At 44.9% G+C, this 18853-nt stretch overlaps 1 protein-coding gene and 1 long non-coding RNA gene across 2 annotated transcripts in view; one reads left to right on the top strand and one right to left on the bottom strand.

Moving 5' to 3' along the window:
* Window positions 1-17220, bottom strand: part of NGF (nerve growth factor) — a 28485-nt gene extending 11265 nt beyond the window's left edge. The window contains exon 1 of the mRNA XM_005495708.3: window positions 16582-17220. The gene's annotated coding sequence lies outside the window, so the exon portion shown is untranslated. The remainder of the gene's footprint in view (window positions 1-16581) is intronic.
* Window positions 1-18853, top strand: part of LOC141725244 (uncharacterized) — a 78805-nt gene that overhangs the window by 40530 nt on the left and 19422 nt on the right. The window contains exon 3 of the long non-coding RNA XR_012577092.1: window positions 1491-1652. This is a non-coding gene — a long non-coding RNA (uncharacterized LOC141725244). The remainder of the gene's footprint in view (window positions 1-1490; window positions 1653-18853) is intronic.

Raw genomic sequence — 18853 nt, 5'->3', positions numbered from 1 at the left:
ACCTCAATTATTCAGCTGTTGCTCATTAGCTGTTTGATTTCTGTATTCTTTGACATATCCTGCACATTTGAGAAGTATATTTCCATATTTTCTGGACAGCTGAACATAAACTTTGTGCCCTGCTCTACACGAGGTGACCTCCAAGATTTGGGCAGATATTTGTCTGTCTGCTCATTTCAAAGCCTGAGTTTTTTCTGCAGATTGTAAAGATGTGGTAATGCCCAAACCCTTGTACTCCACCTGCCTTTCCCATTTGAAATTGAGTTCAAAACAATTTTTTTAAAAATTCCTAAGCACTCCACTACAGAGGTGTGAAATACAGTGGGTTTTAAACTGAGCAGATGTAAATAAATAGTGATGTAGTAATCCACTATAGCATTAAAAATATATTAAGTAACAGTCTTAGTGTTAAATTAAACTAAGCAAATGCTTTAGTTGGGTGCAAGAAAAACTTTCAGCTTTGAAGTTTTTTTGCTCCTTGCTGGTGGCTTAAAAATTTAGTTACCAAAGAGGTGGAAAAAAGGGTTTTCTTTCCCTGCACAGCAGGAACCTCTTAGATGTGGTGTAGTTTTGAAATGAGAGGGTAAAAACCTCCTAAGAAACAGGGTAGAGATTTCCACAAAAACTCTGGAAACATCACCAAATAAAACAAAGTCAACCACAGAAACACTGAGTTATCAGATTGCAGTGTCATCTTGTAATGTTCTCTGCAAGCACAAGTAGTTCTTGCAGGAGAAATAGGAGTCTCCTCTCATCTAGGGTCGTTTACCAAGAAAAACATGAGGTTTTTACAATTGCTTAGACATTTCAGATATTCCTCCTGATGCCAGGGCTCATCTGAGCACCATCAGAGGAAGGAAACAGCAAAGGAGGTTTCACCTTGCAGCTCCTGCTCTCCAGACAACAGTGCTGCTTCATTTTCCATCAAGGGACAGAGCTGCTTTGTAAACTGTGCTGCTGCTGGAATTTTTACCCCTGGGCTTTCATATTTTATATGTCTGTACTCAGCACTTGCTGAGGATTAAAGCCTGCTTTCTGTGCAAGTGTGTGACACCATCCAAAACGCTCCATACCTACATTTTCCCCTGTGTGTTTATCTGAGCTCAGCCTGGGAGATCATCTTGATTACTTGGCAGCAGAGTAAGCCACTGCAAAGCACAAGTGTGTTCAGGATGTTTGGGAAACTGATCCTATTTCTTCCCATGCTTTTATTTGCCTTATTGTCCTTATTTGTTCATTGTATTTTAGTGTCTGCATGCCTCAAGTGGTAGAAAAACAAGATTGGCTTTGCCACTGTTTGTAATCCATGTGAGTACCAGCTCCTTCTCTCTTTACCAAACCCCTTTTCTGCACCTTTCCTTATGGAGTGGATGGATTAAAAAGCAGCAGGAGAGTGAGACAGCCATCCCTAAAATCTCATCCCTGGCTCTCTCATTCCTGCCCCGGGTCATGCCTATGTGTTGACATCCTCTGTTTTGTTTCCTCTCCAGCTCCAAGCGCTGCTCCACGTGCTCTGACTCTTTATCTGCAGGGCTCCTGCCTTCTCCTGTCACACATTGAGCCCAGCTGCCTCAGAGCTGCTGCCCCACACAGTCCTGTCTGCAGCACACCTGGGAGCTCTTCAGCATCTTGGCTTTCATCTGCTGTGGAAGGTATTTACTCCTTGCTGTGGGATTGTTTGAACTCATTGCTGCATTAACTCGCAATGCCAGACAGCTCTAAAGAGGGGTGGTAACAAAATGTGATGGATTCTGTACATTAGCAACGAAATACGTATTCAGAGAAGCTAATCCCAGTGGTGTTTCCTTGCACTGAGCTAGCACAGAGATTGATTTAGGTGTTACTTCATTCCTATGCTCTGAGAATCCCAGCTCTCCTTCAGCTGCCACCCCAGCACCAAACCTGAGGCCAGAGGAGCACAGCCCAAACTTCAGCACTCTCAGCATCCTGAGTGTGTCAGGCAGCTGCTGCACAACAAATCTGCTCATGCTCCCAGGGAGCAGAGACAGTTTGAACTGGGGCCATATTTCATATTTCAGCAGGACCTTGTGGGCTGCTGGGCACAGACCCAGCCAGCAGTGGGGAGTAGGAGTTTAGGAGTTTTCCATCTTTGTATTATGTCAGAGTCTGAGGGGAGGCAGCTGCTGTGGATGTTTTAAGATAGGAGGTTTTTATTCCCTGCTCAGCCATTTAAGGTGAAATGAAATTTAAGGTGACATTTCAATGTGGGAAGGGGTTTGTTTGTGTGGATCTTGAACCTCTTAGAGCCTGACAGCTCTGGAATATCCTCACCTCACACAAAGCTTGAAGGGTGTAACACACAGAGAAGTGAATGGGAGCCTGCAGCTGTGTCTGGAATAAATGTCTTCGAACATTTATTCAGCTCTCCTGGCCACACAGACCCTCTGTGCAAAAGGACAGCTCAACAGAAGAGTGTCTGTAAGGGAAAGATCAGATCCTGTCCTGTGCTGTGGGAATCCTTCAAGCACAGAACAGAGAGCAAAGAAGTTTAAATGAAGTTCAGCAACCTTTGCTTAAGAACAGGAAACAGGGAGTTGGACTGACCTGGCAGTCTCAGCAGCTCTTATAAATCTGTGTTTGGCAACACTTGTGTGAGGAGGATTTGAAGGGTCTTTACATTTTCTGGCATCATCTGGTGGTTGAAAGCATTTTTGCTTCAGTACAAATGATAATGGGAAAGATGCCTCTTTTTCCTTTAAATCATGCCCTTGAGTGCTTCTGTCACATTTTCTAGAACTCTCTTTGGCCTCTGAGTCTGAACAGCTCTGAATCCCTGAATTGCAACACAATGCTATCACTGCTAGCATTGGACATCTTTGAACCACTCATCCTTCATCTTTCTGTGGGGCTCTCTGACTTCCCTGTTATGTGGACTTGGAAATTAGGGAATTCCTATAAAAGTAAGCCAGGATTAGAAGATTATGTCTACCATTATATGTCTACCAACATTTTATTTTCCTTGCTACCTTTTATTATATTAGATATGAACCTTTTTTCCCCCATTTCCACAGTGAGAACAATCAGTGGATTTAATGTGGGAGCTCTTGGACTGGGAGGACTAAACTGCTGTAATGGGTTTCCTCAACCTACATTCACTAAAACAATCTTGCAGGAGCTGATTAAACAAAACTGTCTCTAAGTGCTGTGTCACAACCTTAGAGAAAACGGGGAAGGAGTGAGGGCAGGAGAGGCTTCTGACAGCTGTCAGTGGTACTTTGATATAGCAAGGAGAAGCTAAGAACAAAAAGTTTTGTTAATAAAATGTCAGTGCTGCACCTGGTAAGTGAAATACAGCTTGAAGTTCACAACATTATTAAGGCTGGGAAAAGCCTTTAAGATCATTAACACAGCACTGTCATGTCCACCCCTAAACCATGTCTCCAAGCACCACATCTACATGGTTTTTGAACATTTCCAGGTATTCCACCCTGGTCACCAGTGGCAATGCCTTCAGTGAAGAAATTTTCACTAATATCCAACCTTCCCCTGGCCCAGCCTGAGGCTGTTTCCTCTCCTCCTGTCCCTGCTCCTGGGAGCAGAACCCAAACTCCAGCTGTCCCCTCCTGTCAGGAGCTGTGCAGAGCCACAGGGTCCCCCCTGAGCCTCCTTTTCTCCAGGCTGAGCCCCTTCCCAGCTCCCTCAGCCCCTCCTGGTGCTGAAGCCCCTTCCCCAGCTCCATTCCCTTCCCTGGACTCCATTCAGATCATGCTTCTTCAGTTTAACAAGGAAAAAATGCTGCAGAAAAATTCACATATGTGTGCTCCTGACAGGACAAGATGTTGGGAGCCTTTGGTTGGCAGGGGCACCTTCCACCATCCCAGGCTGCTCCAAACCCTGTCCAACCTGCCCTGGGCACTTCATGGATCCAGGGGCAGTCACAGCTGCTCTGGGCACCTGTGCCAGGGCCTGCCCACCCTCACAGGGAACAATTCCTAATTCCCAATATCCCATCTATCCCTGCCCTCTGGCAATGGGCAGCATTCCCCTTGTCCTGGCACTCCAGGCTGTCCAAAGTCTCTCCCAGAGCCCCTTTAGGCTCTGGAGGGGCTCTCAGGTCTCTCTGGAAGTTTCTCTTTTCTAGGCTGAGCATTCCCAGCTCTCCCAGCCTTCCCTTGGAGGAGGTGATGTTGATCCCAGTACAAAATGGAGCCTGTTATTCAAACCAGTGTGGATAAAAAGTCATGGCCTGCACGGAGGAGAGCTGTCTTTGTGCAGGCTTTGATGTTAAAAAATAGCAACTTGAACTCACAGATGTACTGATTACCCTGCTAAAAGAAGACGTGGAATCTCTTCTCAGAATTACAGCATTTTAATTAGAAGAATGTGAGCAAAGCCTTAATCTTGTTAGTAGGGATAGATACGGATGAGGCAGAAACAAAATCCACAGCAACACAGTCCAAACACAAAAAGCTGTCTTGGAGGTTGGTAACAGCACCAGAAGTGCTCCCTGCCACTGCTTTTCCTGCAAGACTAAGCTTGACACTGACTAAGTTGGAAGAAATTGCTCTTCTGCCTTGTAGCACTGAGCTACTTCACACACAGCTGTGTGAAAAAAAATAGCTGAAATCTGGGAAAGGTGCTTCAGGTTTACAAACCAAACCCACAGATACTTGATTATTCTCTTTAAAGTTCCTTTGAGCCCTTCTAAATTCCTGTGACATTCAAGGATCAATAAGAATCTCATCTGTAGCTGATTCTGACAGATGTTAATCTTTGCCTTGGCTTTGCAGCCTGCCTGAAATAGTACTTGTTCCTTCATGTCAGGCCTCTGGCAATGCTTACAGAGCCAGGATTACAGTCTCCAGTCAATCCCATTTGTACTGTCATTAACTTTCTAAACTGTTCCCCATAGCTGGCAACCTTTCCATGCTTGGAGATCTACTTAGTGGGAAGCTGGGAGAGTGATGGGTTTTGCCTGTCTGGAATCATTGTGCCTTTAATTGAGATTTGTTTAATTTTGTCATTAAGTCCATTTACATTGTAGGCATTTCATGACTATGATTACACACTGTGACTGTACCCTAGCTGTGTTTTGTGCCATTTACCTATTAAAGAAAGAGAAAAATGCTCTGTGTTTACTTAAGATTTTTACAAGTAGCCTTTGCTTTTTTTCTTCCATTAACTTATTTAATAAATTAGTCTGATTTTTAGATTGGAAACAATTGCTCATCTGCAAGTTCTGTGCTCTGTTTCTAAGAAAGTTATTAGATTTACTTGGCAAAATATAGGTGAGGATTCAGTACCTGCTTGTCTGGAAGGAATTGTCAGAACCCATAAACTTGGTGGATTCCAAATTAGGGACAAATCTCAATCAGAAAGCAACAGGAATGGGAACATTTCTCCTGCAAACAAGGAGTTTATGGTGAACAGGAATCCCTGGGTGCAGCATTTCTCTGTGTGTCCCTCAGTCCCCGAGGTGTGGGAGGGCTTGGAGCAGCCTGGTGCAGTGAAAAGTGCCCTGCCCATGGCATGGAGTGAGATGAGCTTGAAGGTCCCTTCCAGCTCAGACCAGGGTGGGATCTGTAATTCCTGAAATGATTCTCTGACAGGTCAGGTGCTGGTTTTTGGTTTTTTTCCTCCAGGACTCCAACAGTCAGGGGTGCAGGTGACTTTTCCTTCTCCCAGAATGTGAGTCAGGGGTGAGCAAAGCTGTGGGAGTTACAACACGAGCTCGATAGTGATCACTCCAGCAGCTGGGGAAGCCAAAGTCTTGCTTCTTAATAGGAGAAAAGAAAGCTGATTAATCAGCTGAGTCATCCTGCTCTGCCTCACTGCTGGTATGAGTGGCATTCCCTATGGATCAGCCTATTCTGAGGGAAAAGCCAAACCATAATCAAGGCTAATTGACTGAGCTCAATCAAATGTTTCAAAATACCACCCATGAGTTTGACATCAAATAAAAAGCAGGGATATTCCCAGGCAGACAGTTAATTGCTTCCTGAAAACCTGTTCTTTGCAATAATGTGAAGATTTTCCCCAGTGCTCCCTTTTATTTCCATTCCCTAGGCTTACAGTGCAATGTACAGATTAACAGACTGGAAGAAAACATTTGCCCTCTCACCTTTCTTCCTTCTGAATGATGCTGCAGTGCTGCCTTGTCTCTGAGACAGAAAATCTGCAGCCTCCAGGAGTTAAAACAACTTTTTAGAAGGTTTTAGAAAGATAAAAAATACCAACTTCGTGCAGCTATTAGTACTAGCACTAAAAACTGCAGTATTTTAGAGCAAAGCAAGTAGGCTCTTTAGTCATTATGTTTAGAGAATTAATCCCAGAAGGATATTTCTATGGGTTTTGTTTCTTACATCCAGCAGAAACTGTTTCAAAGAGGAGCTGAAATGTCAGACTTGTTACAAGAGTTTGTCTGGTGGAAAATAACGGTGGAGTTTAAACATTTGTCTGGTTCCTGATGTGCCCCAGGTTGTGTGCAGTGATGAAAAATCAGCAGCACATCTGTAAATGAATCATTTTCCCTGCACGCACATGGTTGCACAATTTTATCAGCTGCTTGCCTTGATGAATATTTGATATTTGTCATGTGTAGCTATCCCATCCCATTGTAATATCAGAAATTCCAAGCACAATTAACAGCTGAATTTGATGTCACAGTTAACGAGCCACAGTCCTCCTGTGACCCAGGGCAGCAGCACACGGGGTGAAACAGCCTCGAGTCAGCAGTGATGGCAGGGCTGCAGTCACAGCACCAACATCTGGCTGCCAGCCCTGCAGCTGGATGGGACATCTCACCTGGCTGGGTGTGCAGAGCAGGTGGCAGCACCTCAGGTGAGACCCAGCATTTGAAAGAATCAATGTGGAATCCTGGAATGCTGTGGTTGGAAGGATCTTAAAGCTCATCCAGCTCCAACTCTGACAGCTCCCACTGTCCCACGGGGCTCCAAGCCCTGTCCTGGCCTTGGGCACTGCCAGGGATCCAGGGGCAGCCACAGCTGCTCTGGGAAATCCATTCAAATTCCTTCCCAATATCCCACCTAAACCTTTCAACCTTTCTGTCCTAGCCAGTGTTTGGGTTTCACAAGGAATCTGGGAATGCTGAGTCCAGAACTTCTGAAGGGCTCCTTTGTAGGAGCAATGGGGGTGGGATGGTGGGGATGGATGGACATGAGAGATCTCAGCAGCCAGGGCTGGGAATTGTGGTTTATTGCAAAGGGCCTGGGTGCAGGGCCCTGCTGGGAGCTGCCAGCCACAGCTGGAGCAGGGCTGAGAGAAGAGAGGGGAGAGAGGATGAGGGGGTGAGCGAGGTTCCCATTACAATACCATAAATCTTCTTCTGTGCTGAATATTCTAATTCTCACTAACCAATCTAGTCCAAGATACAAATCCTATAGCATTTACATACAGCCCATAAGAATCATTACATTACCACACTGTGTTACACTTTAAACCCTAAAAACTCCTCTTTGGGCCCCTTCTGCCAAGCTGTAGGGTCTGCTCTGACCCTTGGGCCTGTCTGCAAGCAGAGGGTGTTGTTCCATCAAAAGGGGATCACCTTCAGCTGGCCACACCATTGTTTTCCAGTTGTTCAGCAACTGAGGGATCTCAATGCTTGCTTTCATTTCAATCTCACTTAAAGTTTCCATATTCTCAAAATCTTTTGCCAGACAATCATATTTATAAGGCTTTCCTGTCTCATCTTCCCCAACACTCCTTCAGTTTCTGGGATGCTCTGGAAAGTTCCTGCTGGGACCCCCCAGCCCTGGAGTGTGGGTTTGGCCCTTGTTGTGGGGCATTGGTCACAACAGGGGCTGCAGAATGATTTAATGGGTGTGGTGGTGTTCAAGCAAAGGTTGGGCTTGATGATCTTGGAGGTCTTTTCCAACCTTAAAGATTCTGTAATAAATTCCATGATCTTTTTCCCCACATAATCGTAATTCTGGTTTGGATTTCACTTAAAAATCATCACTCTTGTGCAGCAGGACATGAACACAGGTGCCACAGGCTTCACACCTTCTGTAACTCCACAAAACACATCCAGAAAATTCCCAAATCTGAATTTCCATGGGGGTTGTGCCAATATCAATTAGCACAAATAACCCGATAGCTTTGAAATTAGCTGTCATTATAACACTTCACCCCATATGTAACCAAGTATTTTCCTTGTCTGGGTATTTGCTGTGCACCTTGTATGTATTACAGTGTTATTTGTTAATGCTTTTGTGTGGTGAATCAGTTGTCAGGAAGAATCATTGTGGTTACAAAAAAGCAGTTTTATTGTGAACTGGAAGGAAGAAAATATGGATAAGGATGGAGTAGGAGGAGACAGAAGATGACATTTGTAGCCAGATGTGATTTGTAGTATGAAAATATCAAATGCTGTTGAAAAGTGGGACTCCACAGATTATTGACATAATTGTGGCAATAGGAATAAATTTTCCTTTGGTATTTGCCTATTTTCGCTACAATTTTCCTCAGATGATGAATACATGAAAATTTTACATTGTCTAACACAAAAAAATTGGCTTTTTATTCAATTTTTTAAAATAACATATGTCTAGCAGATTTCTAAATGACCCATCTTTTTAAATAAGCCTATTGTGACTGAATTTTGCATCTTTCAACTTTTCTCTGGGGTTCCTTTGCATTAGTATTAGGTTCAAAGCAATAATCAAGGTCTAAGCCTCACAAGATCATTTTTTGCCTGCTTAAAATGAAAACCAGAGGGGAGTTTTGCTGATTAGGTGTGTATTTTATTTCTGTGCACAATGCCAGAGTTTAAATACATGTCACTTGGAAATGAGCTTTTGCGAATTCAAAGGGAGGGAGATGAACTTTAAATCTAAACTTTAAACTTCACATCAGTTTTCCTGTGGCACTGGAGATGTGTTATTTTCACAGAAAGCATTTCCTTTGACTTTCAAGTGGTGGCACAAGCAAGTGCTGAAGGCTGAATTCAAATTACTCGAATTCTTTTTAAAATTTGAAATCCTGAACAAAGGGGAGAAATTCTGCAGGTCGTTAAATTGTTTTTTAATTTCTTTGCTTTCAAAGAGAAGGGAAGGAATGAGAAGGAAAGGGCCACACACTTTTCTCTCTCAGAACACACAGAAAAAAGAAATGGTCTCTAGAACAGCCCTGCCCTGCACCAGGAACGTGCACCCAGGCAGAGCTCATGGATCAAACTCCCTCTGATGCTTTGGATTCTGGAGGCTTTGCCAAAACCAGAAACTCACACTTTTGGCATAGATAAAGTGTCCTGGAATGTGAGGCTGAGCAGTGACCCCTTGCACTCTCCTCTTTGCAGCCTGTGCCTGAGAAAATGATGAGAGGAAGGTTTGGCAGGAGGGACTGGGCAGGGAGTGTTTGGATCCAGGCAGAACAGAAACGTGAATTTTGAATGCTCAGAGCACTGATAACACCAATAATGGAATTCCAGGATGGTTTGGGCTGGAAGGGACCTCAAAGCTCTTCCCATTCCACCCCTGCCACAGACAGGGACACCTTCCCCTGGTCCAGGTTGCTCCTCAGTAATGAGGGAAGGGATGGAAAAGATTTTTGACAGGAAAAATAAACCCACACCTCACTTCTGTGGCTTGTTCTGTGCTGATTTGTTTCTCTTGACACACTTCATGTAATTTCTCCTCCCAGGTAAGAAATGCAAATACTGTGATCACTTACTGATTTCCTTCAGTTTTGCTGAGGGAAATGGAGAAAATTGCTTGTACTGAGCAGAAACAAGAGTAATCAACTTATTCCTTTTCAGAGAGAACCCTTCAATGTCCTCTTAGTACAAGACAATGACCAGGTGAAAGGCTTGATATCTCTGTCAGGGGCAGACAGAAGATTTTAAGAGCAAGGTGAGCAAAATCTCAATAATTCACATAAACAGATTGTATGGCTGTGGGAATGCACCCACCCCAAACCCCTGGCAGGTCTGGTGCTGGGACATAGAATGTCCCAAAAGGATCATGGAATAATGGGCAGGAAATGATGCACTGGGAAAATGCAGGCTGTGTCATCCACCACAGGGCAAAGCTCTTTGTGAACAAGCACAGGTCTTTTCTCATACCTGACTCATCCAGCACAGAAAGTCGTCAAAGAAAAAAGAATAAAAGCTATATTTCAAAATAGAAAAACATATATTCTGTGAGCCAGAGCTCTTGAATGTATCATAATCAAAATATTACGTAGCAGTGAGATGCCTGGCAAAGCTATGTTTCAAAATAGAAAAACATATATTCTGTGAGCCAGAGCTCTTAAATGTATCATAATCAAAGGATTACGTAGCAATGAGGTGCCTGGCAAATCCCCATCACAAAAATTCCTGAAGAACCCTTTTTTTTTTAAAAAGAGCCTGGATCACATATGGTTGTGTCAGGAACAAAATAAAACAGCCAAAGTGAAGCAGTGATCCAGACCAACAAAAAATCACCTTTCTACTTATACAACAGAGGAAATACAAAGTGATTAAGAACTGGAAAAATCAAAATAGTAGTTTTTCACCTTGCAAAGCCATACTTGGCAAATAGAAAATTATCAAACACATAATCTGCTTCCCAGCTCTATTTACACTAATTTAATCATTGGAGGTCAGAACTGTCAGAATCTGTGTAATTTTTATAAATTTCCTAGGCTGTTAAGAAGTTAATGAAGGCAATTTTCACTGCATCTTCTTTAAGGCAGCAACATTTTTCACAAATATGGCAGATCAAAAGAAATGACCAGCCCTGAGTTCCAAACCAGATTCATTTTATCCATTAGTCATTCATTTAATTCATTCCTTTGATTTTATTCTTGGAAGAGCTTCATGTTTGCATAATATAAATGGTCATTATGGTTTAGTGGGCATCGTGGTGTTTGTCAAAGGTTGGACCTGCTGACCCTGGAGGTCTTTCCCAACCTTAATGACTCCATTATTCTGTGATTTTGTCAAGAATACGTCAACCAAGGCCCCAAAAAAAAAAAATCAAAGAACTGGTTTTACTTTCTGGTTGTTTTCTGTCTGTCTTTTGTGCTTGAACCCCAGTTAGGATTTTGATTCCTAGCAAGTCAACAGGAGCAGAATCTGAACTTTTATTGGCACATTGTTATGGACCCCATGGGGACAGGAAATTGGATTTTGGAGCCAGGAAGATAAATGAGGGAAAGACTTTTTGGAACCAGTTTATGGTCTGTGCTGATGCTCAGTTTTAGAAAACTGAACTAAAGAAGCCTTGAACTACCTCAAGTGGTTTTATCTGCAGGTTTGATTTCTGTCACACTGAGGGGGATTGTGTCAGGGTTTGGATGGTAAGTCCAGGCCAGGGAGGTCCTACCTTGGTGCATTGTCACCATCTCCCTTGGTGCACTGTCACCTTCTCTCTTGGTGCATTGTCACCTTCTCTCTTGGTGCATTGTCACCTTCTCCATTGGTCCATTGTCACCATCTCCCTTGGTGCACTGTCGCCTTCTCCCTTGGTGCATTGTCACCATCTCCCTTGGTGCATTGTCACCACCTCTCAGTTTCCTCACTATCTCTCTTGGTGCACTGTCACCATCTCCCTTAGTGCACTGTCACCAACTCTCAGTTTCCACCAGGAAATGCCACTGTGAAATGTGGAAATTGTGTCCACGAGAGAGGACAAGGAGGAATGGCTTTACACTGAGAGAGGGCAGGCTTAGATGGATGCTGGGGACAAATTCCTCCCTGGGAGGGTGCCAGGCCCTGGCACAGGTGCCCAGAGCAGCTGGGGCTGCCCCTGGATCCCTGGCAGTGCCCAAGGCCAGGCTGGGCAGGGCTTGGAACAACCTGGGACAGTGAAGATGTCCCTGCCATGGCAGAGGGTGGGATGGGATGAATTCCCTTCTCACCCAAACCATCCTGGAATTTTATGTGATAAAACCCATCCCAGCAACAGACAGTGTGTGACTGCTGCATCCTGATTTGGGTCACCTGGTGGTGTCAAGCACTGTGCCATAAAATCTCAAAGCATTGTTGGAAATGCAGGAGCCTGGGGGAATAAAGGAGAAGGGTGATAAAAGCTGCCTCCAGGATAAGGAAAAGTCAGAGGTGTTTCATTCAGTCAGCACTGGCCTGGGGCAGCTCAAAGGATGGCAGAAAAGCCATCAAATGTTATTTCAAACTACCTGGTGCAGATTGAATTTAGACATTATGGCAGAGCCTCCTTGGTGTGTGTTCAGGGCCTGATTTCTCCTTGCACTTGGCAACTTCCAGCTGTGTGCAGGCTCCAAGGACTGAGCAGCACTTTGCAGATTTTCTCCTGCTGTTCAGCCCTGGTGTGATCTCAGTGTCTCTCCCAGGAGCTGTTCTGACTCTGGGCTGCTGGAGCCAGCTCTGGATGTCCTTGGTGACTCCCCAGCTCTCTGCCAATGCACTCAGGTTCTTGGCACCCAGGATTCTCTGCTGGCATTGCCATTCTCTGCTGCATTTCTCAGGGTGATGCAGTTCTCAGAGTGAAAGGTTATTGTCAGTGTAATTAATGAGGCATTGCCCTGCTGCTTTTTCCTTGAGATTTATTTGTGCATAATATTTTTAGTGGAAGCTGTTAGAATTTTTACTGAGTTCAGCAAAAATTTTCAAATAAGATGCCAGCTCCATATGAAGGCCACATTGAGACGAGATAAAATGGTATTTTCCCATTTCAGTGAATTTCACAAGATGCGCCAGGGTTCACAGGCCCTTCTCCACTGTCTCAGAGAGAGAAAATCACTGTGAATCTCATCAGTGATGTCTTTCTATAGAGGTAACATCCATGAACACTGGCCTACACCTAATGCTTGAGCAAACACCAAAATGAGGGATGCTATTTCACCTTTTGCCATTCTTTCACCAATGAACAGGCAACCCACAGCAAATATTACACAGTCACCCTTTTTGGGGTGGGGTAGGTGGAGTATTTGACAGCTGAAGCACCAAGGAGAAGGAACTAGAGCAGCAGGTCAGGAATTCTGCCTCCTGCAATCCCTGGGGAGTGGGGGACACGTGGGGAGCAAATCCTTGGGCTGTTCTCCCACCCAGAGATGGTTCTGGAAGCACAGACTGATGGAGCCACAGGCAGCAGCTTTGCTCTCCGTGTGCCTGAGTGCTCCCTGAGCCCTGTGAGCTGCCATATCCATGGGGAGGAATTCCAGAGCTCCTTATGCCCAGAGGGAGGAGCACCTTGTTTTGTTTGCCTCGACTTTCCCACCTGCCAGTTTTATTTCCTGCTCCTCGATTTTTGACAACAGCCATTTCCTCTCTACATCTTAAGGACAACTGTGACTATAAATATCTCCCTCACACCCCTGCTCAGCCATCTCTTCTCCAGACTTAGAAATCATAATCTCTGTAGTTTCTCTAAATACAGAAAATGTTCCAGACTTTCATCATCCTGCACCTTTTCTTGTTTTACTTTATCCTTTTATCATTGTAACCAGTGACCAGAACTACCAGCAGTGCCCAGGATTTGGGGTTGGGATGGGTTTATATTGAGGGTCTGAGATCTTCTTCCCCCAAATTCCTTCAGTATTGGTGGCCCTGGGCAGTGCACATAACTCACAGTGATTGATACTGTGATCTCTTGGCAACAGCAGAAATGATCTTGCTTTGCTTGACCACATAATTTTTGTGAATAAATTCACATCCCCACACACCCACAAAAATATTTAATGAATTCTGTGGGGCTGCACAAAGGGCATTCTGGGGAGAGAAGAAGCCACAACACATCCCACAGGACATCTGTCCCTGACCTTTGGCTGGAGAAATGTTCCCAAATGCTTTGGCCTCTGTGACCCTGCCCAGCTCAGACCCAGCACAGGGAGAATTTCCTTCTGGCCAGGGCAGGAATGCAGCTGTAGGAGCGTTGGTGTATGGCCTTTTCCTCCCACAGGAGCATGGAATCATTCAGGTTGGAAAAGACCTCTAAGAAGATTGAATCCACAGAGCACCACTGAGCCAAGTCCCAAGTGCCACACCTGGGCATTTCTGAACACTTTGGGTGTTTGGTGACTCCAGCACTGCCCTCAGTCCCAAATCTGGCAACCCTTTCAGGGCAGAAATTTTCCATAATAACCAACCTGACCCTCCCCTGGCACAACTTGGGGCCAATTCTTATTGTCCTGTCCCTGTTCCCTGGAGCAGATCCTGATCCCCCCGGCTGTCCCCTCCTGGCAGGAGCTGTGCAGAGCCACAAGGGCCCCCCTGAGCCTCCTTTGCTCCAGGCTGAGCCCCTTCCCAGCTCCCTCAGCCCCTCCTGGTGCTCCAGACCTTTCTCCATCTCCATTGCTTTGGGACAAGTTTCTTTCTTTCTTTCTTTCTTTCCACGACATGAATTCGGTGTTACCCCTTTCTCAGAGAATAGAATGAGATTTAATAAATATTTGGGTGTAACAAATCCTTTGCCTGAGCAGCTGCCGGCAGAGGTCAGCGTTGCTGTAGCTGGGCTGGAAGGGGTTGAGCTTCCCTGGCTTTTATTGGCCCCACATTCGGGATTGACAAACATTTCCAACCCCACCAATCCAGCGCTCACTGTTGCTGTTACAGCACTGAATCTTTTGGAATGAAACCATGGGTTTTAATAACCCTTTATCTTTTTTTTTCTTTATCAGCAGTTTGTTTGTAAAAACAAAATGATGGAAAAAAATCAAACATTTCTCTTAACTTCTTAAAATTACCAGTATTTTTTTCCAAGTGCCTTTAATTTAATTAATTAGTACATATTCAATATTCTGTTAGCCCTAAAAGCATTTTTTAAGGAAACAGAAAACCAATTAATAGAATCTGAACTTAAAGAAACACTTATATAGAAAAAGTCAAGGAGCAGTAGGGAAATAATTTATGGGCTTTATTCTATTGATTGAAACAATCTAGTTTTTAATGTGTTCTATTTGACCCTTTTTCTAGACATCCCATTAAATAAAGATGTCTTTATTTGAAAATGGTAATCTGAATATGTATTTTAGGACTTTCACTAAACTAATTTTTAAATCAATATCTTGTGGTTATTTCATAGGCTGCTCAGTTACCCCATGAAGTAATTGTTTATTTAGCATGTGGGTTAAAATTATGCTTGTGTTCATTGTAGCTCTCCACTGAGCTTAAGTGAAGACATCTAAAAATATAATTTCAGACTTTGGTGGGGAAAAGGGGCACTGCTGAGCTACGAGGATGAGGAAATAGAGCCACAAGAGCCACAGTTACTTTCTTTACCACCTTGTTGGGAGGGCCAGATCCCTCCGGGGTGAGTGGCTGGGATTGATCAAGCTGTGAAATCACTGGTTCTGCACACATGTGTCAGGGGGCTCCTCTCCAGACCTCGCTGAGATTTGTTTTAAAATGATTCATATCTACGATTATTAATACATTCTAAGGCCTTTAGAGTCTTTCTTATCATACTTGAGAACTCTCCAGTATATTTGATTCATCAGTCAAATCCCTTCTTTCCATCCCTGTAATCTCTTGGGGAAGTGCAGAAAATGTTGTAACCCTCTGAATTTCAGACAAAACTGCCTGAAATGGCAGTTGGCAGGGGGATTTTAAAAGCTTCTTTTCCACAATATCTGAACCAGCTCAGAAGTGCCACGAGCAGGAATGTACAGACAAATCAGCTCCCTCTCTGTCTTATTGCAGATAATTGTCACATTTTAGTTTGGCTTAGCAAAAAAACTGCCCCATAAACTTTATAGTGATACTCTAATGCATGAAAACATCCATAAATTATCTGTCTAACAGCCACAATGCAACTTCCAAGTTGTGACAACTTGGAAAACCAGCCTGACAAGCACGCTCACTTTCGGTGTTTTAGAAAAACTTCTTGCGCTTTATAAGGAGAATTTAAATCGAAGAAAGAACCGAAGCACAAACACTTTTTGTTCTCAGCACACAAATTCCTTCTGTCTCCCTGCCTGGGGTCCCTGTTTTTATCTGTGAGCAGTGTCTCAGCTCAAACAGTGTTATCACCAGCTATAAATCAATAAACATTGTCAGCTCCATCCTGTCACTACACACAGGCAGCAGGGAGGTCGTGAGCTTTCCCAAGTGGACATCCCAGAGGATACTCGGTCTCTGCTGAAGCACTGCTCTGTCTGCAGCTAAAAGGATCCTGCCTTGGGTCAGTCACGCTTGGATTTAGCAGAATTCCTATTTATTTATATTAGTCAAGAAAGAAAGGAGTTTTTATCTAGACTAGAATTATCACAGGGTGGGGAAAAAAGGAAATAAGAAAGCCTCAATATTCAGAACAAAGCCAGCAAAGAATTTTCATATAGGTGCAACTGCTGCAGAATGCAAATAAAACTAAGTTCCCATATACCTGGATAAAAAGAGTAAGACCACTTGCATTTCCCTGAGATTAAGCTGCTCTGCCTAAAGACGCTTTTCAAGCCCTAAGCTTATCCACAGCTGCCCCACCAACACCTTCCAGATGTGCGTGCGGCCGAACCTGCCTTGAGCAGATGCGATTTTCGTTTCCACCGAACCACAGCAAGCAGCGAGCGCTCCGTGCTGCACAGACATCCCATCCCACCTTATCCCACCTTATCCCAGTTTATCCCAGCGCATCCCAGCGCATCCCAGCGCTCCGGAGGAGGCTCTGGCCGCGCTCCGGTGCCGCTCCCGCCCCGCTCGCTCACCTGGGAGCCGCAGCGCTGCCCGAGGCTCCCCGAGGCTGTCCAGGCTGTCCAGGCTGCTGTGACACCGCTGTCCCCGGCCCCTGTGAGCCATTCACATCGCCGCTGCCGTGGCAGCCTCATCCAGCGCTCGGGGCTCCGCTCTGATTCACGGCGAGCCGGCTCCCTCTGGGTCCTAGCGCTTGTGGACGTGTGGGAGCTGCACGGGCTCGCAGGAATTCAGCGCTTGGCTCGCTGCCGAGCGCAGGCAGGGATGCACAGATGTGCAGTGAAAGTTTCAAAGCCTCGGCTGCTCTGCGAGAGCGCTCGCACAACGCCCCGAGAAGGCTCCGGCTCGGCCGCGCCGCTGGCAGCGACTGAATCCCTCTGCGAGGGGGGTTTGTCCTCTGCCTTCCCTCCCTGCATCCTAATCCTTGCCCTCGATTTAAAGATGAGGGCTCCCGGAGGGAAACTCCCAGCTCCCCGGTGGGAAAATCATCTCCAGAGCCCTCTGCTCCTCTCAAGAGTGGGGAACAAACCTGTGGGAACACTAATGGTTAACTGGGGAAGGAGTGGACTGGTTCCCTACAAAAACCGTGCAGTCCCCATTATCAGCTGGCTGAAACTGGGGTCAGCCAAGCACTGGTTGAGAGTAGCAAAGAAATATTTGACCCTGACTTGAGGCAGAGGAAAGGATTATATAAGAGTCCTTCCAAGTGAAATATTCTGTGTTTAACACGCTTACCTTCAGCAACAAAGAGATATGGAAGTGTTTTCCAGCGTGTTTGAGGAAAGGGATTAAGTAGTTTACAAGGGAGCAGCAGTGGGATTTAGGCAATGGTAAATACAGGAAAGAAGTGTAAAAAATTTAAAACTTTGTAAAAAATATATATAAAAGGCAATTTGGCTAAAAACTTTACTCTCAAAAAAGTTGGCAGCTCTGTTGAGGATTATGAAGCAGCCCCTTAGAATTTCATAGTTCTTGTTCTGGCACAGTGGAACCTTTGTGATTACACAGACCCAAGGAAAAAAAAATTAAAAGCAGATCACTGCATTTTATCTAAGTGGAAGTAATCAAACACTTTTTGATTCCATCCAGGAGAGGGCAGCCAGCTGGAGAGACTGGTCCTTAAATCCTTTGGGGAAGGGAAAGATGTGTGGAAAGAAGAAGAGCAAGGAGGCAGAGAAGCCTTGAGATAATCAAGTTCTCTGCCATGGGGATGTGCTGCTTTCTGAACCTGGACCACCCCTATCCTCATATTTCATTAGCACCAGCAGAAAAAACCTTAAATTCCTTCCCCACAGAGCCAAAGTGCCTTCAGTGCTAGATTGATTCTGGGAGGGGATGTGTGTTTAAAATTGCCTGGAATATCCTTTAGGAAATTGCAGCACAAAATGCTGGATGTGACTGCTGAAATTGCCTTTCCAATTTGCCAGGATTATGCAGATTGCTTTGTTTTTCTCCAAGAAAAATTATTCTGCACATGGTGGTGGCAGCCACAGGCCAAAGTGTGTCTTCATTTACACAGGGAGAGTTTCTTCAGATGTTGCCTGCAAACCTTGACCTGGGGATTTGGCCAAAGCCTCAGGGTCCATGGCAGAACTGCCAGGCTGTGCCAGTGCTGAGCATTCTTTTGGCCTCATTAGGGCATCCTCAGATTTAGGACTTTGTGCTGGAAAATTGGAAAGAGCCTTAGAGCTCATTGTGACGGCAGTAAACAGCATAAGATGAGAGCTATAAAATGATGGGATTCTTCTTTTCTTTACATAAAAGTTAATGCATGCTTGTGTCGAGCATCTCTAAGAGTATTTCTTGGCAAGAACTGCCTGTTTTTTCTTAAAACTGTGTTTTCTTAAAAGCTCCTTTTGGACACAGTAATCAACAATACATTGTGTTTGTAGTTAATCTGTATCACCAGCACTAATTTGAAGAAGAAATCATCCCCTTGTCCCACATTCTTGTTCCTCCTGGGATCCCTGGGAAGGAGCAGGAGCCTGTCTGCTCTCCCTGGCGTTCCCATGTCACCCAAACAAACACCAAGGCAGCTCCTGGAGAAGGTGTGGCAGCTCTGCAGGGAGGAATGTCAGATCCCAGGGCATTGCTGTGCTCAGAGGTGAACCCTCCTCCCTCAGCAGTGCTTGGAGGCTCAGATTTAAGGAGGAAAGCCTTGCTCAACCCCTCCATGAGCTGAGGCTTCTCTTGCTTTGCCAGGTGAGGGATTGGAGCGTTAGGATAAGGAAAGGATGTGCTCTGGAGTCAGGGGCAGCTGGATAAAGAATCTTGTGAGCACAGGAT

The sequence above is a fragment of the Zonotrichia albicollis genome, chromosome 28 (assembly GCF_047830755.1).
Source record: "Zonotrichia albicollis isolate bZonAlb1 chromosome 28, bZonAlb1.hap1, whole genome shotgun sequence".
Lineage (NCBI taxonomy): Eukaryota > Metazoa > Chordata > Aves > Passeriformes > Passerellidae > Zonotrichia > Zonotrichia albicollis.
Note: the sequence above shows the minus strand (reverse complement) of the source record. Positions and strands in the feature narration are given on the sequence as shown.